Below are 19,840 nucleotides of genomic sequence, written 5' to 3'. Positions count from 1 at the left end.
TGAACAGGGAACCTGTGGAACAAGTGAAACATTGCAGCTACTTAGGCACTATTTTTAGTGAAGATGGTAAAAGAAATACGGAAATAGACAATAGAATCAACAAAGCTGGTATGGTCGGAAGTCAACTGAATAAATTCATATGGAATAAGAGAGAAATTAGTCGGAACACTAAATTAGCTGTATACAAGACAGTGTTCGAACCAGTTTTAACTTATGGATCTGAGAGCTGGGTCAGCAGTAAAACACTTGACCAAAGACTAGAGACTGGAGATATGAGAGTCCTGAGAAAGATTATAGGCGTGAACAGGTGGCATCAATGGCAATATCATATTAAAAACGAGGATATTAGGAAAGAACTTGCCATTGTCAGCATAATGCATTCCAGGAATGCATTAGCAGAGCTAATCTCAGGTGGTATGGTCACTTAAACAGAATGGGTGAGGAAAGATTAGCAATAATACGACTCAGAGAAAGACCGAGATATAGTTGGATTGATACGGTACAAAGTGCCTTAGACGACAGTAATATAAGATCTGATAATGTTGGAGTTTTGACAAGTAACAGACTGATTTTGGAGGAAAATTGTAGATAGGAAGTTAGTAACGATGTAAATTTTTCATGTAGTAGTATCATATCCTGTACACCCCTTGAGGGTACATGTTAGGAATTTGATGATAATGATACTTACTCGGTGAAACAATCGTCGTCTCATGCTAAAACACAATTGCCTCTGAATGATACATTGTGGTTGGTTGGTGAATTTGGTGCTCCTGTGAAATTGATGATTTTTTTTTGTCTGTTTTTATTGTGTTTTCCCTTAGAAAATTACTGTGTTGTAGTATAGTAGTGTAAATTTTAGTGTTTTTTTAGTGTATTTAGTATTTTATCACATATTTTTATTAGATATTTCAATATTTAGTATACATTTGAAATGCCGACAAAAAATGCAATGCTAAAAAAAGCACCTTTAAAAAAAGGCGAGTACAAGAAGGTGTTAGCACTGCTATTGAGGTTATTGAGGAGGTTAATGAAAATCAATTAACCTCCAAAATAGCGAAGTTGAAGCAGATCATCAGAGAGATGATGTGGAAATTGCAAAAAGTAAAGAGATGTTTAAACGAACAGAGGGAGAAAAAGAAAAATTAAACAGGAAAATAAGAAACAACAAAGCAAGGAAACAGATAAGGCACGAAATAACAGAAATCAGGTAAGTGATGTTGTTAGTAAAAGGAAAGATGTTATTTGGTATGGTGATTCTATAATAAAACATACTATAGATGAGAGTTATAACAGTGAGTTTTCTTGGAGTGAAAATTAAGAATATAAAGGAAGCAATTCAAAAACAGAAAAGAAAAGTAAACAAAATCATAGTTGTAGTAGGTATGAACGATATAACTGGTGATAAGTTCAGTATGAGAGAGGGCATGAAAGGATTGTTGAAGAGGCGAGAGTGAAGAGCAAGAAAGTGAAAATCACTAGTATTTTACCTCACTATGATAAAAATGAATTAAGAAGAAGAGCTATGATGTCAAACGATTTGATGCGTAGGCTATATAGAAGGAATGGATGAGTTTATGGATGTATGGAGTGAGTTTGAGGGAAGATTAGATTTGTATAAGAAGGATTGCCTACACCTGAATGTGTTTGGTATCAGGAGTCCAGAAAAACTAATAACTAGTATGAGACCTAACAAATAGAGTTAGTGAAACTAAATTATAAAGGTGGGAATGGTGTGAATGCGAGTGTTAGGACGACAATGTTATAGCTGTGTGTTAATGATAACAATGAACTTTATCATGGAAATGTTGATGAGGAGAGAACGATTTCAACTTTGTGTTCATCCGGTTCGGACCCATCATAAGTGTGCAAAGACGTCTACATATGTAAGGCATCATCATCATCATCATCATCAAATTCCTGCCATGTACCCTCAAGGGGTGTACAGGATATGACAGTACTACATGAAAAAATTACATCATTACTAACTTCCTATCTACAATTTTCCTCCAAATCAGTCTGTTACTTGTCAAGACTCCAACATTATCAGATCTTATATTTCTATCGTCTAAGGCACTTTGTACCGTATCAATCCACCTATATCTTGGTCTTCCTCTGGGTTGTTTTCCTGCCAACCTGGCAGAGAACACTTGTTTTGCTAATCTTTCCTCTCCCATTCTATTTAAGTGACCATACCATCTGAGATTAGCTCTGCTAACACATTCCTGGATGCTGACAATGTCAAGTTCTTTCCTAATATCCTCATTTTTAATATGATATTGCCATTGATGCCATCTGTTCACACCTATAATCTTTCTCAGGACTCTCATATCTGCGGTCTCTAGTCTTTGGTCAAGTGTTTTACTTCTGACCCAGCTCTCAGATCCATAAGTTAAAATTGGTTTGAACACAGTCTTGTATACAGCTAATTTAGTGTTCCGACTAATTTCTAACATATGTAAGGCATTAGAGAATAATAGAGATGTGCAAGTTGTCCAATTGTGTCAGGTAGACTGGAGACAAGACAATACAAAAGAACAAACAGATAGATTATTATGTTTGTACACGAATGCTAGCAGTATCAGAAACAAAGGGATAGAGTTTGTTGCCTTAGTCAATATGTTGCGACCTCAGATTGTAGGTATTAGTGAGACCCGGCTATCAGAATCAGAGCTACTAACTGGTATTGGGTGTCAAGGGTAGAGTACTTTTAGGAAGGATAGAGAGGAGGGGCATGTTGCTAATGATAATGGATGACTTGAATCCAGTTAGAGTCAAGACCTATGATTGTAGTAGTACTACTACTAAGAATATTTCATGTGGCAGTGGGTTTGAAGCCCTCTGGTGTGAGGTGGAATCTAACAAGACTAATTACATAGTGGGGTGTTGTTACAGACCTGGTGGATCGGTTGGTAGTGATGAAGAAATGCATCACCAAATAGAAAAGATGAGTGTAAAAAGAGTAATCATAATGGGGGACTTTAATTATACAAATATTTATTTGGTAGCAGTAGAATCTCATGAGAAGAATGAAAATGCATTTATTGAGCTGTTGCGGGGCAACTTCCTCAAGCAGCATGTAACAGAAGGAACTCTAGGTCAAGGAGTGTTAGATTTGATTAGAGTGTCAAATGGTGTTTCAGTTAAAGACATGACTATTCTGCCTCTGGTTGGTGACGGTGATCATGCAGTCCTCACTTGGGAAGTGACTAAGTTTATGAATGTTCCATTCAGAAAAGGTTACATGCTGAACTACAAAGCAGGAAATTATGACCAACTCAGGAGTATACTGAGTTCAGTGAGATGGGATTAGTTACTGGATGGAAAGAATATCGAGAATGCATGGGAAGCATTTAAACAACACTGAAATGCGTCCCAATAGTTTGAGGAATAAATAGAGTAGGAGTCATATGGATGTGTAATCTTATTAAGCAAGAGATTTATGAGAAACGGATGATGTGGAAGGAATACCTTGTGCATAAGGATGACGTCCATTATAAGCAGCAGGCTAGAATAGTCACAACTGTTGTACAGAAAGCAAAGTCTGAATATGAAAAGAAACTGGCATGCGAAAGACAACTGACAAGAATGCTATTGATATGCTGCAAGTAAAAGAAAGATTGAATAACTCATCTAAGTGCAGATGGCATGAGGGTTACAGATGCAGAAGAGGTTCACAGTTAATGAGTGCCCATTTTGTTAAAAGCTATCAACCTGATGTACACAACATTGAGCTCACTGTTACCTCTTCACTAGATGAAGAAATGCAGCTGTATAAGGACGAGGTATTAGAGCTGTTGCACAAATTGAATAAGAATTCAGCAATAGGTACTGATGGGATATTGATAAGAGTTTAACATGAGTCTCAGAACAGGGAAGATTCCACAGTAATGGAAGGTGATTCCATTGCAAAAGGGTGGTGCAATGACCGATGTATCCAACTATCGACCGATTAGTATCTGAAGATTTCGGAAAAAGTGGTTAGGGCTCACATTCAGAAATGGGTTGACAGTGAATCTCTACTATGCAATGAACAGCATGGGTTTACTAAAGGAAGGTCATGTTTTAGCAACTTGCTCACACTCTATAACAATGTTACCATTGAACTAAACAAGGGGAATGGATACACCATGATACTTTTGGATTTTGCTAAGGCTTTTGACAGAATACAGCATTGCAAACTGCTGCATAAATTGAGAAAATTGGTCTGAAAAATCTATAGGCATCCACTTATCCATGCTAATATAGAATATTAGCATGGATAAGAGGATGGCTGACTGACTGACTGACAGATATTAAAAAGTGATATACGGGGGATGAGAGTCTGCAAGATTTAAGGTAACTAGTGATGTACACAAGGATCAGTGCTTGGTCAACTGTTATTCCATCTGTACCTTAATGATATTGGGAAGGATTTGACAAGCGACATACAGCTATTTTCTGATGATGCAAAGATAAGTAGTGTAATCAGGAATGTGAGCATGGGAAAATGGGTTCAGTTCAATGTCAGTAAATGTAAAGTCATTCACTTCGGCGTGATTAGATACCCAATGTCGTATTATATTAGTGGAATTAGGCTAGAAGAAACTGATGAGGCTAGGGATCTTGGGGTGTTAATAGACAGGAAGTTTAAGTTCATGGGTCATGTGGCAAAGATTGCAAATACAACTCGAAAGATAATTGCAATGCTAAAACAAATGTTCACATGTAAAGATTATGGATGTTGCCTCTTTACAAAGCCTTGATAAGACCTCACCTGGACTATTGTGCGAAGGTCTGGTCTCCTGGTTTCCATTGTGATTTTGATATACTGGAGAGAGTATAAAGGAGAGTGTTAAAAATGATATCAGGATTATGGAATACTGAGTATGAAGACAGATTGAGAATTTGTAGACTGCAGACACCAGCAGACAGGAGAAAGAGCAGATATGATTGAGACTTAGAAACTTCTGAAATTGTCATATAGGATTTCAATTGATGGAATTTTTCAATTTATGGAGGGTGGGGAAAGGACGTGAGGGCATCCTTGGAAGCTGAGAATGAAGGCCACTAAGAAGGGGTGAGGACTAGATTTTTCTCTCGTAGAGTGGTTTGTGATTGGAACTCCCATTGGATGTTGGGAGTGCAAGCAGTGTGAATGAATTCAAGAATAAGTATGAGAGCTGGTGTGTGTAGTATGTGGTCTCCCTCGATGAATCCCTGACTCCCTGGAAGTCTCTCTTAATAATAATACACCAGAGCAACAACTTTTTATTTTTTATTTTTTTTTCTACACAAAACTAGTTAAAAGAACAATATGAACTCTGGTTAGAAATTTCACAAGGAATATTTCTAAGGCTCTTTTGCATGCCAGAATTATTGCTATCTTGCATTAGTTGTATTAAGTAGAAATTCCATTTATCTATGGAAGTTAACTGACAAGCCTTTCTAAAAAAAAAAAGATGTAGTGTTATACCTATCCGTGTCAGGTTTAAAATCACTCTATTATGCAAAAGCCTCTGAAATCTATAGGCATGCCAGATTAGCTATGAGAATACACTGCTGCCACATGTAGTACCTGGTGGCCATTTGCTATCTTTAAACAGTCCTCTCTTCTAATCTCACAAAACTTGGGAGCATACTGACATTTCCAAAACTAAGGAAGAAAGACATCAAGAAATATGGCCACCTTTGTTCTCACTCTTATCTGTAAATTCAGCCTATGTCAGTTGCCATCAACCTTTCTTCTAAAAGACTTGACAAAGCAGCTCAGTGACTGTTTTTGGTGCAGTGGTCAACTGCATCAAATCCGTATACAACATAAGGTCATAAGACCTTACGAAATGCAATGTTTGCAACCTTCCTCTATATATCGTCAATAAGATTAAACTCAACATAACTGACATCTTACAAAGCTTTGTCCCTAACTCCCAACTCTTTCTCTCTATAAATTATGTAAAGATACAAAAAACATTACAATGGATAAGGGAAATGCCACTGTTGTCTTCACTGGTGAATGCAATTAAAGAAAGGAAAATGAAAAAATGAGTGGCTTGCTCAGACTGTAACCATCTGCAACCCTCTAGTTTATAACCCCACTAATGACCACAGAAAACCATTTAAAAGATACCTCAGCTATTAAAAATTCATAAACATAATACTCCTTGCCTTGCTCTCACTCCTCTTCCTTTAAATTATTAGCTCAATCTTTAACTCCACTTACTGACCATAATTCAACTTGAATATAAAATTCTACCAGCAATAAATCTTTAATCTGAAATTTAGTTTTAAATAATACTGATATCATGGTTAGTTTCAACATGACTTCTTTATTCACTTGTATCTCCCTTCATTTCTGTCTTCAATAACATCCCAAACATTTTTGCAATCATGACATCATCTATCAAGAGGATAATTGTTCAAAGAGATGCAGAAAGTCGAGTTAAATTTTTATATTTATTGTGCAATGATATTGATATTTTGGCACTTAATGGACAAAGCCAAATAACTGGGATGTGACCTCCACATAATCACCTTCAAGTCCTGACAGGGGCTTCTGACCTAATGCCCAACCATCACCTTCATATGGTGCACCCTGTTAGTAGGTATCAAGCATGTACTGAACAAACAAGGATGGACTGGAAATTCGGGAACTAGCCAATCAAATTGTACTCTCTACTGGCTTAAACCAGAAATATAAACGATAGACATGAAATTTCATGCCAGGCTGAGAAACTGGCCAGTTAAATCAGAACTTTGCTGTTTTTTTATTTTTTTTTAAATAAGGAACCAAAGTAAACAGTCAATTGTCAGCTACTGGAACAAACTGAAGCTAATGTCTAGATGAAGAACAAACTCAACATCTGAAGAAATGAAGATAGAAACCATAAATATAAGTAGTATTAATGGAAAGGAAATCGAGCATGCAGAAGACAAGTACCTGGCATCATTAAAACAAAGAATACAAAAACAAGTGAGATCTTACTAAATAATAAATATAGGATGTTAAAGATGTACAATCATGATCAAGAAAATGAAGGAGTAGCATAACATTTAACACCAAAGTCATCATAAACTTACTGATTGGAAGGCAATTTCAAGTCATGTGGGCGAACTTCGAAGTGGAGAAATGAACAATGAAACTAATTTGCACCTATGATCTTGCAGAAGGTTCCCCTAAGAAGTAGTAAATGAATTTTTTGAGTTATTAGAAAGGCAGCTGACAAAAAAATGGAAAAATGGTTCTTGTTGAAGATCGAAACAGCAAATTCACCAGGCACAGAAACATTGTGGGAAAATTCAAGAAAAGGGCAAGGCTAATAATAATAATAGCATAATATTATTATAGATTTCTGCTTAGGACATGGACTGGTCATTACTACTACTATGTTCTAACATAAAGATGTACACAAGTTCAATGGAGAGAAGACAAGAAATAAGAAAAACTCTTTGACTATGTTGATAGTGATATCCTTATGCCTATTCAAGATACAAATGTACAGAGGATTTGAAATTGGAAGTGACCATCACTAAGTTTTGAGTAGGATAAAAAGGGATACCACATTGAAAAGAACAGTATGTAAAAAAGTTTTGAAAATAATTAAAGTCAAGCAACTTTTACAGGAAAATTGTAGTGAACTATAGAATTATTGCTGTTCAGAAATAAGAAGAAAACGTTGGAGCCTCGGTGGCAAATTCTGCAAAAAACATACTGACTGGCTAAGGAGGAAAATGGTGAACTTGTCTGCAAGGATCAAAAAATAATAATGTCATCGTGGACACAAGATGTTAAAGAAGCAGTTCTGGAAAAGAAGAAAGTTCTTAGCAAATAAGTTAGCAGATGTCCTGAAAGAATAGAGAAAATATAAGAGTAAGCTATGTGTAAAAAGGAGCTAAACAAAAGTAACGGGAAGACTTTGGAAGAATATAGAAGGTAAATATCAGAAAAGTGGCAAAATGTTCTGGAGACTATTGAAAGCTTAGAAATGAAGGAAAGAGTACTGTAAAAGGAATCAAAGATGACAAAGGTGACATGAAAACTGAAGATAAGAATATCCTAGGCACCTGGAAGTAATTACTTTGGAAGACACAGTAACAGAACAGTAGCAGAAAATTAACAGAGGAGTACATATTGTAAAAATAGGATTTTTATGGTTGTTTTACTCAATTTTTATTTATACTTGATTCTAAATGACTATTCAATATTTATCCATTACTTGTTCAATTATACTTATTAAATTAAACAGTCTTAACTCCAAGCTCTAAATACGTTGCATGATTTAGTCTCTTATCTTTAATCCTCTCATTCAACTTTACCCCCCCCCCCCTTGTCTCAAGGCCACGATTATGCTTCTACACATGCACGAAACTTTAGAAATAAGAAATTGCCTCTGGATGGAGCCAATTTCTTTGTCTGAACTACCAGCGTCTTCCTATATTGAATTCTGAAAATGTATTTGTTTATATCGACTGCGCCATCAGAATTCAGAGATAGGAGTTTAATATCCTTCCAAAGAAAAACACTCAGCAAGACACGGAACTCTCCTCTCCTCTCTTATACTTAATACTAAATCCAGCAATGCAAAATTGCCAATTTTCAGTAGAGGCTACATAACAATCTAGGTGACACAGATTCCATTTTTATCAGCAGTGAATCAGGCAAATTATTTGACAAACAAAACAATTTATTCATGTTAATTGAATGTACATTAATATAAGTTAACACTAAACACACAAGTTGATTCAGGCTCTATACTTCTACAGCGATTATATGCTTGGAATTATGTATATTCCTCCAAAATTAACAATTCTCTCTAAAACAACTTGTCTAAGGTAATAATTTAGCTATCACTTAGTCATACAAAGAGCAAACTTACACATGCTAAACAATAGACAGGCTTAGCTAATAAACTACATTTAGCATATTAAAATTTCACCTTACATTAATTATATCCTGTCTCCACAACTAAACAAGTTAATTCAATGATTAGCTAAATGCCTTCAGTCCTCAAACAATATTAACATAAAAACTTTAGAGTAATCTCTGTCACAATTTCTGCCTCTAGTAAAATACAATATATTAGACCTCACTTTGTACATAGTCGTCTGGTCCACACTAACAGATTCTTGAAATCACTATCCTCCATTACATTCCGATCTTGGCTACACATACAGGCACCTTTTTCCGAGATCGATGAGGTCACTTCTCATTTTCTAGAACGTCACGAAACTTGGCGACTGTAAATCTAGAACCGACTTTCTTCAAAACTCAAATGAGTTATCTCGCACTTCAGGTGTCTGTTGGATGGAATGTAGGTCACCGACCTTGAATCGGTAATGACATCCTCGAACATCGATACAACCTTTGTTTCTATGTGGCCATCTCCCAGAATATGATTGACCTCTACTATGGCTTACGAAAAACCCACAACGACAACAAACCACATTCCGACAATGAATACCAAGACTCCTCTGTGTGTGACTCCTCTTGCCTCAATGTCTCCCCCTTTTATATTATTCCTTTGACCTTGGGTCCAGTTACGATTTTATTCCCTTGGGTGCTTCATGGGTCTTCACACAGCACACTTTTAGGTCACTATGTTAAGGTGGGAAACCTCGTACATACTAGACCTTCGCGATAGTGATTGCCTTAGGTCATATCTTAATCCGTCTGGGATATATCTTTGTTTAAACAATCCTTTGTTACAATTTAATTTTTACTTAACTTTCTTTGTCATTATACAATAATTTGGCAGTTACTTGATTTAATAGTTCACCTCTAAAATATTTCCATATTACATAAACATAATAAAAAATGCTAATTAAGTACAAGTATATTGTATGAATTTTCGTTCTCCAGTAAAATCGGTATATAAGGATTTTTTGTACAAAAATTCCTCCTATACAAGATTTTACAATATCAATACGTGAAGTAGAAAATGCCTTCAAAAACAATGTGGAAACGCAGCCGGAGTAAATGATACTTGAACAGAAATGTTCAAATAGGGATACATACATGTTTTGCAGTGGGCTAAAGAGAACATTATATAGAGCAATACATAGTCTATATTTAAGTTGTAAGTCAGCAGTTAGCACTGAAGAGAATATAGGAAGATAGTTGGAGATTGGAGATTTCAAACTTAGCTTTTTGCTTTATGCAGATGATGTTCTCTTAAATCCATCAAATGCAAGTCTCCAGGATTCTCTAAATTAAATAACAGCTGTAACAGACTTGGCAAGAAAATTAACAATAAAAAGACCAAAACTATGAAAATAGTAGAAACATGGAAAAGTTCAGCTGCATTCTCAATGGAGAACCTATGGAATAGGTAAAATATTTCAGCTATTTAGGCACAGTTTTTAATAAAGACAGCAAATTACACATGGAAACAGACAAAAGAATAAGCAAAGCTAGCATGTATGGTGTAGAGCTAGTTGAATAAATTTACATGGAATAAGAGAGAAATTAACCAAATGCGAGTTCTCAGAAAAATTAGTGGCTCAAGCAGATGGCATTAATGGCAGAGTCAAGTGTGAGCAGGGCTAATCTAAGGAGTTACTTAAACAGAATGGGAGAAGAAAGGTTAGCAAAACAGGTATTTAATGTCAATATGGCAGGAAAAAAGACCAAGGTCTAAGTGGATTGATTCAGTCAGAAGTGACTTTGAGAAACAAAATGTTAAATAAGACAATATTGGAGTACTGACAAGTTGCTGACCTGGTTGGCCAAGTAGTTAGCATACATGCTTTCCAACCAACCAATCAACAGGTGGCAGGTTAAAATCACACCATGGTATGGATGTTTGTGATTCTCTTTAGGTGAGAGATGTATTTCATAGCCTGGTGTGTGTGTGTGTCTGCCACCCTGTCTGAAAGTTCCATGTTTGGTTTGCAGAGTAGGGTTTCTAGACTATGTAAAAATAAATAAAAAAACTACAACAAATATATAAAACTGATAAAAATTGAAAAAAAAAAAAAAATCCTCAGCTCACTCACGGTACAAATGTAATATAAGTTTACTAATAACCTTCTACGGGGGAGAATCACAAAAAAAAAAAAAGACTAATCTGGAGGAAAATTGTTGACAGGAGATTAATAATTAGGTAAACTTAATTTATATAGTGCTGTTGTAATAGCCTTAACAATCCTTGAGGATACATATCATGAAACTGATGCTGATGAGTTTTTAACTCAGTTTTGTTGTGTTCACTAGTGCTGATATGCAGATCAGCACAAATGATGGATAAAATGAGGAGTGCAGAGTTTTCGAGAATGGTATGATGCCATGAATGAAATGTGTATGTGTGAGAGCTCAAAATGTCTGTGGAGAGGTTGATTTAATTGGTTGATTGATTTGGATTCATGGCTAAAGCAACTCAGCTTCTAAGGTCAGTGTATTATGTATGTTAATTGTGTGCGTTCTAAAGGCCGGTATTCCTGATTTTGAGATCAAGAAAAACATGCAACCTCCATATGAGACTAAATCACCTTCAGTTGAAAATGCCCTGATATTTACATCCTAGATGGGATTTAAACCCAGGTCTAAAAGTGGACAGGTTAAATAAGAGAAGAGAATTAGGTAAAGTTTTTTGGATGATTGAATACTACTATCAGAAGCCTCATAGTCCATAAGTGTGACATGCTTATGGACTATGAGGCTTCTGTGAATCTGAACAGCAGCAGAAAAGATTGAGAGACCATTAGTGCAAGCATAGAAGCATGAAGACTGGTAGTAAGATAATATGCGAAACTGATGGTGAGAAAGAGGGTGAAGCTGACAAACATGAGACTGACAGCTAGAAAGAGTTATGGGAAGATGGTAGGCAAGAATGGCAGCAAGAAAGACGCGTGCAACTAATGGCAAGGTAGCAAGCACAAATTGTAGTTAGAAAGTAATACAAGCCATGAAAGTGGAGCTGACAAAGATGAGGCAAGAGATGAAGTGGGCACAGAGTGAAATAAGAAATGCAGATATGCATGGGAAGAGTGAAGAAGAATGGAATGAAAGATGAATAACGTAAAAGAAATAACGTATCTAATAATTGAGTGGCTCTGTATTCAATAATATGATATGTGGTGAATACAAGATGCATAAGGTGTGTTTTGATGGAGTAGAATGAGAAGAGTAATTGAGGCAATGGATATGAAAAGCAAGTGAGATAGAGTTAGTAATGGTAGCAGGAATAAATTATTTGGTTGGGAACAAGGAGAATATAAGAATGGATATCAGGAGGTTATTGAGGAGAATACAAGATAAAAATAGTAGGAAAGGTAATCAGTGTGTTCACCAGGTAGACAGTGATGAGTTCAGATAGCATGTGAAGATCATAAATGGTATATTAGCAGCACTGTGCCAGGAGAAAGGAGTGAATTTTGTGAATGTCTGATGAATTTGAGAGATAGAACAGTATAACAAATGGATGGGAGAGTAATGGCTGTAGTGAATAGATCTACTGATATAAGAGGTAATGTGGAAAAGCAGGAAAGATTAGGAGGTTGTGAAAAGAGAGATGAATAAGGTTAGTGAAACAAGAAAACAGGAATGCAGGACCAGGAACTGGAGTGTTCAGGGTGGACAGGGAGACACTGTGGGAGAAATGTAGATGCTGGATATAGAAGTAAATGCAAGTTGACCAGAAAGGATTAAGATGGTCTGGGGTGTGGGAAGGGACATTCTGATCTGGGAAAGTTGTAAAATCAGGAGGGCGGAAGATATGCGAGTCATATCTGAGAAATGGTGTTGATGGGACTTGCTATAGAACCAGAAATTAGTTATTTGTTTATGAATGAAAGTAGTATCAGAAATAAGGATAATAAAATTGTTGCATTGAGTTAATTTGCCCCCAAACGGTCAAAATAAATCAGACAGTTAGATGAGGATGACATCCTAAGAGGAATACAGATGGAGGAGTGTGTATTTCATGGAGACTGGAGATAGGGCAGAAAAGGAGGGAGAGTGCTGCAGAGAGCAACAAAGGAGTTATGACAATCCAAGATGGAAGGGCAAGGGCAATGGTAGTAATAGTTTTGAGGAAGTATGTGAGGTAGAGGTTGACAGGATAAAATATTTAGTTAGTTGCCATAGACCTAATAATGTGGAGGGCAGCGAAAAGGAAATGTATAGGCAAATTAACATAGCAAAGAAGAAAAGATAATCATTAACGGTAATTTCAATCACAGTAATTGGACTAATGCTATTTTTCTAGCACTGCAGAAAATTCCAGTGGTGCCAAAATGGTTAACACATCTGCTCTTCAAATAACAGAATAAAAGTTTAAATCCATCCATGGAGAATGGGTGGGAGATGAATTTTATTGTCTGGTGTGAGATTGATTTACTTACCAAAGAGCCAGAGAAAGCTACATATTTGGATTCTAAAGAAGGATTTCTGAATTTTTTGCAATTCACTATGAATGAATTTGGCTGATAATTACCAGGTTTTTAACTTGTATGCAATTGTTTATTTATTGCATTCTACATTATGTAATCCTTAATCCACCCATGATATTCATACTAAAGTATTAAGAATAACAACCTTCCATTAAACTTCTCTGGCTGAATCACTTTGTTACTTTCATATTTTAGCAATGGGTCTCTTAAGGGTTGGTTCTTTTTTTTTCTTCTTTTTTTTTTTACTCCCGCATATTCTCTTCAATAATATTTGCATATCTGAATTTACAAATGCTGTTCAAAGTGATTATTTTTAAAATATGAAGTTTTAAAAACAGTGCACCAACTATCAAATTGCAGATTCAAATATTTAGGTAGCTGGTCTGGAGTTTATTAGTTCAAGGATATCAGTTAAGGTGCCTGTGGGGTTAGTTTACATTCACAATATGGTGATACCCCCCCCACCCCTTTTAACAGCATTTCTATCCACATGAGGACTGTTAACTAACAGCACACTGTCTGTAGCTAAAGCCTTAGAAAATAATTTTGGCTTGACAAATTTGTTCCCTTTTTCTGTTTATAAAAGCAAACGGATTACTAAAACACAATCATTCCTTAAATGACTCCATGCACATCCTCACAGATAACATTACCCTCACATCTGCACATGCTAAACCAATGAAGAAATACAAACCGGTATTTATTCTAGTACCACTCTTGTGTAACAGCATTATCTTATTTTCCTTCCACTCCTTGAGCACCTTTCATATAATCAAATGATCAGTGAAAAGCAGTCAACAGAGCTGTCAGTTCTTTAGCACATTTCTTCAAAATATGCTGTGTGCTTTGAATTCATTCAGAATATAATGTTTCTAATTTTATGAATCTATTCAAACAATAAAGTTTGCTCTTTTTTTTTTTTTTTGAATATAAAAAAAAGATTTTTATTTTTTTTAATGAAGTAAGTATATATAGTTTCCACAGCTCAGTCAGTATAGACAAAGCCTTTTGGTTGGAAAAACCTGGGTTCAAGACCAGATGAAGGCTTGTCCATGACATGACAAGCCTTCATCTGGTCTCTTTTGACTAAAGGTGAATTAGCTGATCTCATACAGAGGTAGAGGATTTTTTTCACCTGGAAACTCTGGTTTTTCATCCCACAGAACAGGCAAACTGGCCCCCGAACACACACATCTACAGATATAAGACACTCCTGGAATAAGGATTTAACCAACCTATTCCACAGGATTTCAGTTTCGAATGCCTACACAGTGAAGTGTGGGTCTATGTGTGAGCGTAAACCAGGAATTGAGTGAGTGAGCATGTGTGCGTGTGCTGGCATTCTTATTTATCTTTACACAGTCTGGAAATCCTGATCTAGAGACCAAACTTCCAAGTCACTTCAGACCTGCAATAAGTGAGATGGTGGTCTCATGCCAAGAGATGACATTCATCGTCAACCTAAAGACACTAACAAACATTCATATACCACAGCAGGATTCAGATCTGCAGCTTGCTAGACCATGCTTGCCAGCCAGGGTGGGTAACATAACCCTTACTCTATTTTTGACACTAGTAGTGTGGTTTACAGCTTAAATTACAATCACTTTTTTTTTTAAATCCTAAAAAAATGTTTACATTGTTTTTCTATTGCCATATAAATGCAATTTGAATCTGCTCTACAATTTCTATAATGTAAGAATAAATGTATGAAGAAGTTAATTTCACATAAGGCATTTGGTAAGTTAAAATGTATATAGTCTAAATGTCCCAAAAAACAAATTAAATTTCGGTGGTACCAATCTGTTATTTTTAAAAGATAGCATTTATCATGGTTTGCATTCGTTTGATCATGTCTATTAATTAAGTTTTTAAAGAGGTATACTTGAGTAGACATATCGATACAAAATTAATAACGGAAAAACTCACATACAAAGATTATTTAATAGCATAATTTTTGCCTGTGTGTCACAGGCATCTTCAGTACATTAAGCTCAAATTAAACAATAACTGACAATTCCAAAAAGCGCCACCTAAGTAGCTGGTGTAAGAAAACTAAAAAAGTCAATAACTTTCCTAAAAAAAAAAAATATATATATATATATATACATATACAATAAAAAGTTAGGAAAGATTAGCTGATTTGTAAAGTACTATCTCCCATAAAGGGGACAGACGTAAGCCGTCGGATCTGTTTAAGTTAGGAGAATGAAGTAGAGGTTCACATGTTTCTTTATAAAGGTGTTCCACGAGAAACTGACTTTTGTGAAGAACTCTTGTCTTTCTCCAATGAACTCTGTGTCTAGTGAAGATGGCATGTTCTGCAAGTCCAGACTTTTCAGGTTTAAGTATTCAATATAAGATTGGTGTTCTTCTAGCCGAATAGAGGCAGATCTTCCCGTTTGTCCGAAATAAGATAATCCACAAGAGCACGGAATCTGGTAGACACCTGGATGAAGATGTGGAAGCTTGTCCTTAGGAGAAGTGAGAAAGGTGGAGATTTTTCCAAATGGTCGAAAGGCAACAAAAATATTCAGTGGTTTTAAATCTTTTGCTATATGTTCACTAATGCCTTGTACATAAGGGATAGGAATGCACATTATTTCTTCTGTATTTGAAGAGGAAGACAAACTACTCATAGCTCTTTTGATGAAGGAATTCTTATATCCATTAGATAGAAAGGAAGAAGTTATATATTGTAGTTCTTTCTGCAAAAGATTGTCTGAAGAACAAAAGTAGTGGACCAGATGAACCAGTGTTTTAATAGTTCCTGCCTTTTGACTGGGATGGTGATGATCTTTATGGGAGATAGTACTTTATAAATCAGCTAATCTTTCCTAACTTTTTATTGCATACATTTTTTTTTTTGTTAGGAAATTTGTTGACCTTTTTAGTTACCTTACACCAGTTACTTAGGTGGCACTTTTTGGAATTGTCAGTTATTGTTTAATTTGGGCTTAAAATGTACTGAAGATGCCTGTGACACACAGGCGAAAATTATACTATTAAATAATCTTTGTACGTGAGTTTTCCTGTTATCAATTTCATATCGATATGTATTTCACTGTTTAGTTTTTAGATCACACACGTCATATATATATATATATATATATATATATATTACACACACACACACTAAAATAAATTGGTCATAGAATATAGAATATTTCAAAACTGCTTTAGCTGTTTATAATTATAGCTTGAGATCTAGCAATTAAATAAATTTTAAAACAATAGAGGAGCGTACGTTGTTCGTATGGCCTCTAATTGACTAATTAAAATTTCATGGCATACCATGTTAAAGCCATTACTTAATTTTTTCAAAAAAAAAAAAGCTTCCACTGTTAGTTCAGTGTTCCCTAGTGTAACATTACTAAAGCATGTTCAGTGTTAAATTTTTTGTCTGAACTCACACTAATTCTTTGAAAAGTTATTTTTATCCAAAAAATTTCATTAGCCTAATTTTTTAAATCAGCTTTATTTGCCTTCTTTATATACTGATGCTACTACTACAACTTCCTTAATATTTAATAGAAATGTACCAGTCATCAGTATTAAGTTAAAAATGTACAGTATAATGCATATGTACATTGACATTCTCTAATAATGGTGATTTTAATGCCGTTTAATCCTGAAGTTTGATCTGTTTGTAGGCTAGCTTTAATAGTAACACCTGATGTTATTTGTTAGGCTGGTATGTCAAATAGATAGCATTAGTTCTTATTAGAAAATAATAAAAACTTATTAGTTTACTATTAGTTTATTATATTATTAATAGGATTAGGTGCTGGTTTACAGTCATAATAATAAATTTGGTTTAATCCTTTATCCAAGTGTAAGCAAACAAAGTTTGTGCCTGAAAATATCTTCAGGACTGAGGTAAGGTGATACATCCTTTTGCAACTCGTAGCAAAGGTGGATCAAGCTCTCATCTCACCTTGTCTCAGTATCTCCCATAATGCAAAGCACATCTCCTTGCGGACATATATATATTGATATGCATTAAGAGAAGGGCCACTACCCAGACAGTTTCGACCTTTATTGAGGTCTCGTAAGTGGGATGCAGACCCAGAGTGGTGATACTAAGCCAAAAGCAAAGATGGACTATGATGCAAATGGTCCACCTTTGCTACGAGTTGCACCACTTTACCTCAGTCCTGAAGATATTTTCAGGTGCAAACTTTATTTGCTTACACTTGGATAAGGGATTAAACTAAATTTATTATAGTCTAACCAAGTGCAAAATAAACTTCCAACATCTTTCTCTAAATCCAGAGTAATTTAATAATAAGGTGGTACACCAGTTGTTAACTCGTATAGGTAAATATGACCTCCCCATTACTTCTAGCTTAGTATCACTGCTCTGGGTCTGCCTCCCACTGACGAGACCTCATTAAAGGTCAAAACCAGTCTGAGTATTGGCCCTTCCCTTAATGAATAGCAGTATACATGTCTGCAAGGAGATGTGCTTTGCATTATGGGAGATACTGAAACAAGGAGTGATGAAAGCTTGATCCACCTTTGCTACAAGTTGCCAAGGGATGTACCACCTTACCTCAGTCCTGAAGATATTTTCAGGTGGAAACTTTGTTTGCTTACACTTGGATAAAGGATTAAACAAAATTTATTATAGTCTAACCAAGTGCAAAATAAACTTCTTACAGTCATAATGTTGTTTAATGGAATGAATATAGCACAGAGAAATAATTAAACATGTTTTAAAGCTGCTATATTTCATCTGTGCCATAGAGACATCATCAGGGATACATTAAAATTGTAATAGGACACATTAAATAATATGTGGAATAAGTTAGACCAAAAGCCTCAAGTGGGGGGGTCCCCTCTATGGTGCCACTGGATAGCCTTAGCTGTTGGAGAGGGAGCCTAATAATTAAAGTTTCCCAAATCATGGGATTTAACCCATGTTTTACATTAGGTTGAATGATTAGGCTGATTTATTAAGAGTGGGACTGATTTATTAAGTTCATTCTGTATCAAAGGCATGGCCATCTAGACCTCTGTTGTCACAGCAGATCTTTCCAGTTTCACCATAATATAAGTTGCAAAAACAAGGAACCTTATAAACCTAGAAGAGTGAGAGAAAGGAGTAGATCCTTAGGAGAGCAGTTAAGTGCAGTCAACTTCACATGAGGTTTGAAGGTAGTGCAGAGATTATATTTCTTTAAAGTTCTGGCTATGTTTCTAGAGGTGCTCTGGATATAGAGAACAGTAATAGTATATATAATCTGTGTGTTGAAAGGGATGTGAGGAGTGGAAGAAAACTATTTTGTTGATTTAGCCTATTCATATTTGGTCTTTATATACTGTAATAAACACGAAAACTTATTCTGATTATAAGACCATCAGTTTAATACACATATGTACAAGAACACAGACTAGTTTCGTTAGCATATTGTCTAGCTTTATCAAAACTAAAAAAGGTGAAAAAATAATAAATGCAAAGAAAAGAAAGAAATACAGAACCGTTTATAACGGTTAGGCAACAAAATTTTTTCACCTTTTTTAGTCTTTACAAAGCTAGACAGTATGCTAGAGAAACTAGTCGGCGTTCTTGTACATATGTGTATTAAACCGATGGTCTTATAATCAGAATAAATTTTTGTGTTTATTACTATTTTGTTGATCTTATTGGCATTGTAGACATTGGACAAGAAAGCTTGGTGAATAAAGGAGAGTTCAGCTGTACACAGCCAATCTGCTTACAGGCGTATCGCAGGTCACTTTTATTAAGAGTGGGAAGTTCATTCTGTTGTTCCTTGCAATCATGGGCCTGAAACAGTGACACCTGACAATTTTCTTGCAGTCAAAGTTGCATTGTTCAGCAGGCCTGCAAATGTCATTTAGCATTGTGTCTGTTTCCAAATGGAAATTTAGGATGATGATGTACTTTTTATTTTCTGCTTCAATTATGTCTTGAACTGATGAAGCAATGAAATCACAAAGCCTGCAGGCATTGTCTGAAGTAAGCATGTTAGCTTTCAGATGGTGATCGCGGATTGTTTTGAGATTTTTTTTTTTTTTGTCAATTTTCTGGAAGAAGGTTTTAATGAGTATGATAAGAACTTTCCAGGTTATCCACGTGCTTGCCAGGATTTAGGAATTGTTTAATGGTGGGGAGACATAGGGGATAGAAAAATGGCTGGCCAAGGTCGCTTAGGGGTTTGATCACCCATTTATCTATTTTGGCACAATCAGTATGAGTCCACTGGCAACAAAAATTGCAAAGTAAACTCTTTTTCTTTTCCATAATGTCAAGTTTACAGCTTTGACATTTTAAAGCTTCAAGAGATCTATCTGCAGAGGCGAGACTTGAAGTGATTTCTCACTGCCCTGTTTTGTTGCAGGCATGGTCACACATTGGCTGATAATGCTTGCTATGGCCAGTATTTAAGTATGGGAAACTTTTTTTGAGATGCTTAGAGTACTTATGAATGGTTTAGCAACTTAACTTCAG

General features: G+C 35.6%; 1 protein-coding gene across 2 annotated transcripts in view; it reads right to left on the bottom strand.

The window, feature by feature from the left end:
* Positions 1-19,840, bottom strand: part of LOC150109739 (solute carrier family 35 member F5) — a 456,325-nt gene that overhangs the window by 275,827 nt on the left and 160,658 nt on the right. The gene's annotated exons all lie outside the window — the stretch shown is intronic.

The sequence above is a fragment of the Typopeltis vanoorti genome, chromosome 2 (assembly GCF_054136105.1).
Source record: "Typopeltis vanoorti isolate ZY-2024b chromosome 2, IOZ_Tvanoo_1.0, whole genome shotgun sequence".
Taxonomy (NCBI): Eukaryota; Metazoa; Arthropoda; class Arachnida; order Uropygi; family Thelyphonidae; genus Typopeltis; species Typopeltis vanoorti.
This window is presented reverse-complemented; position numbering and strand designations above follow the sequence as displayed.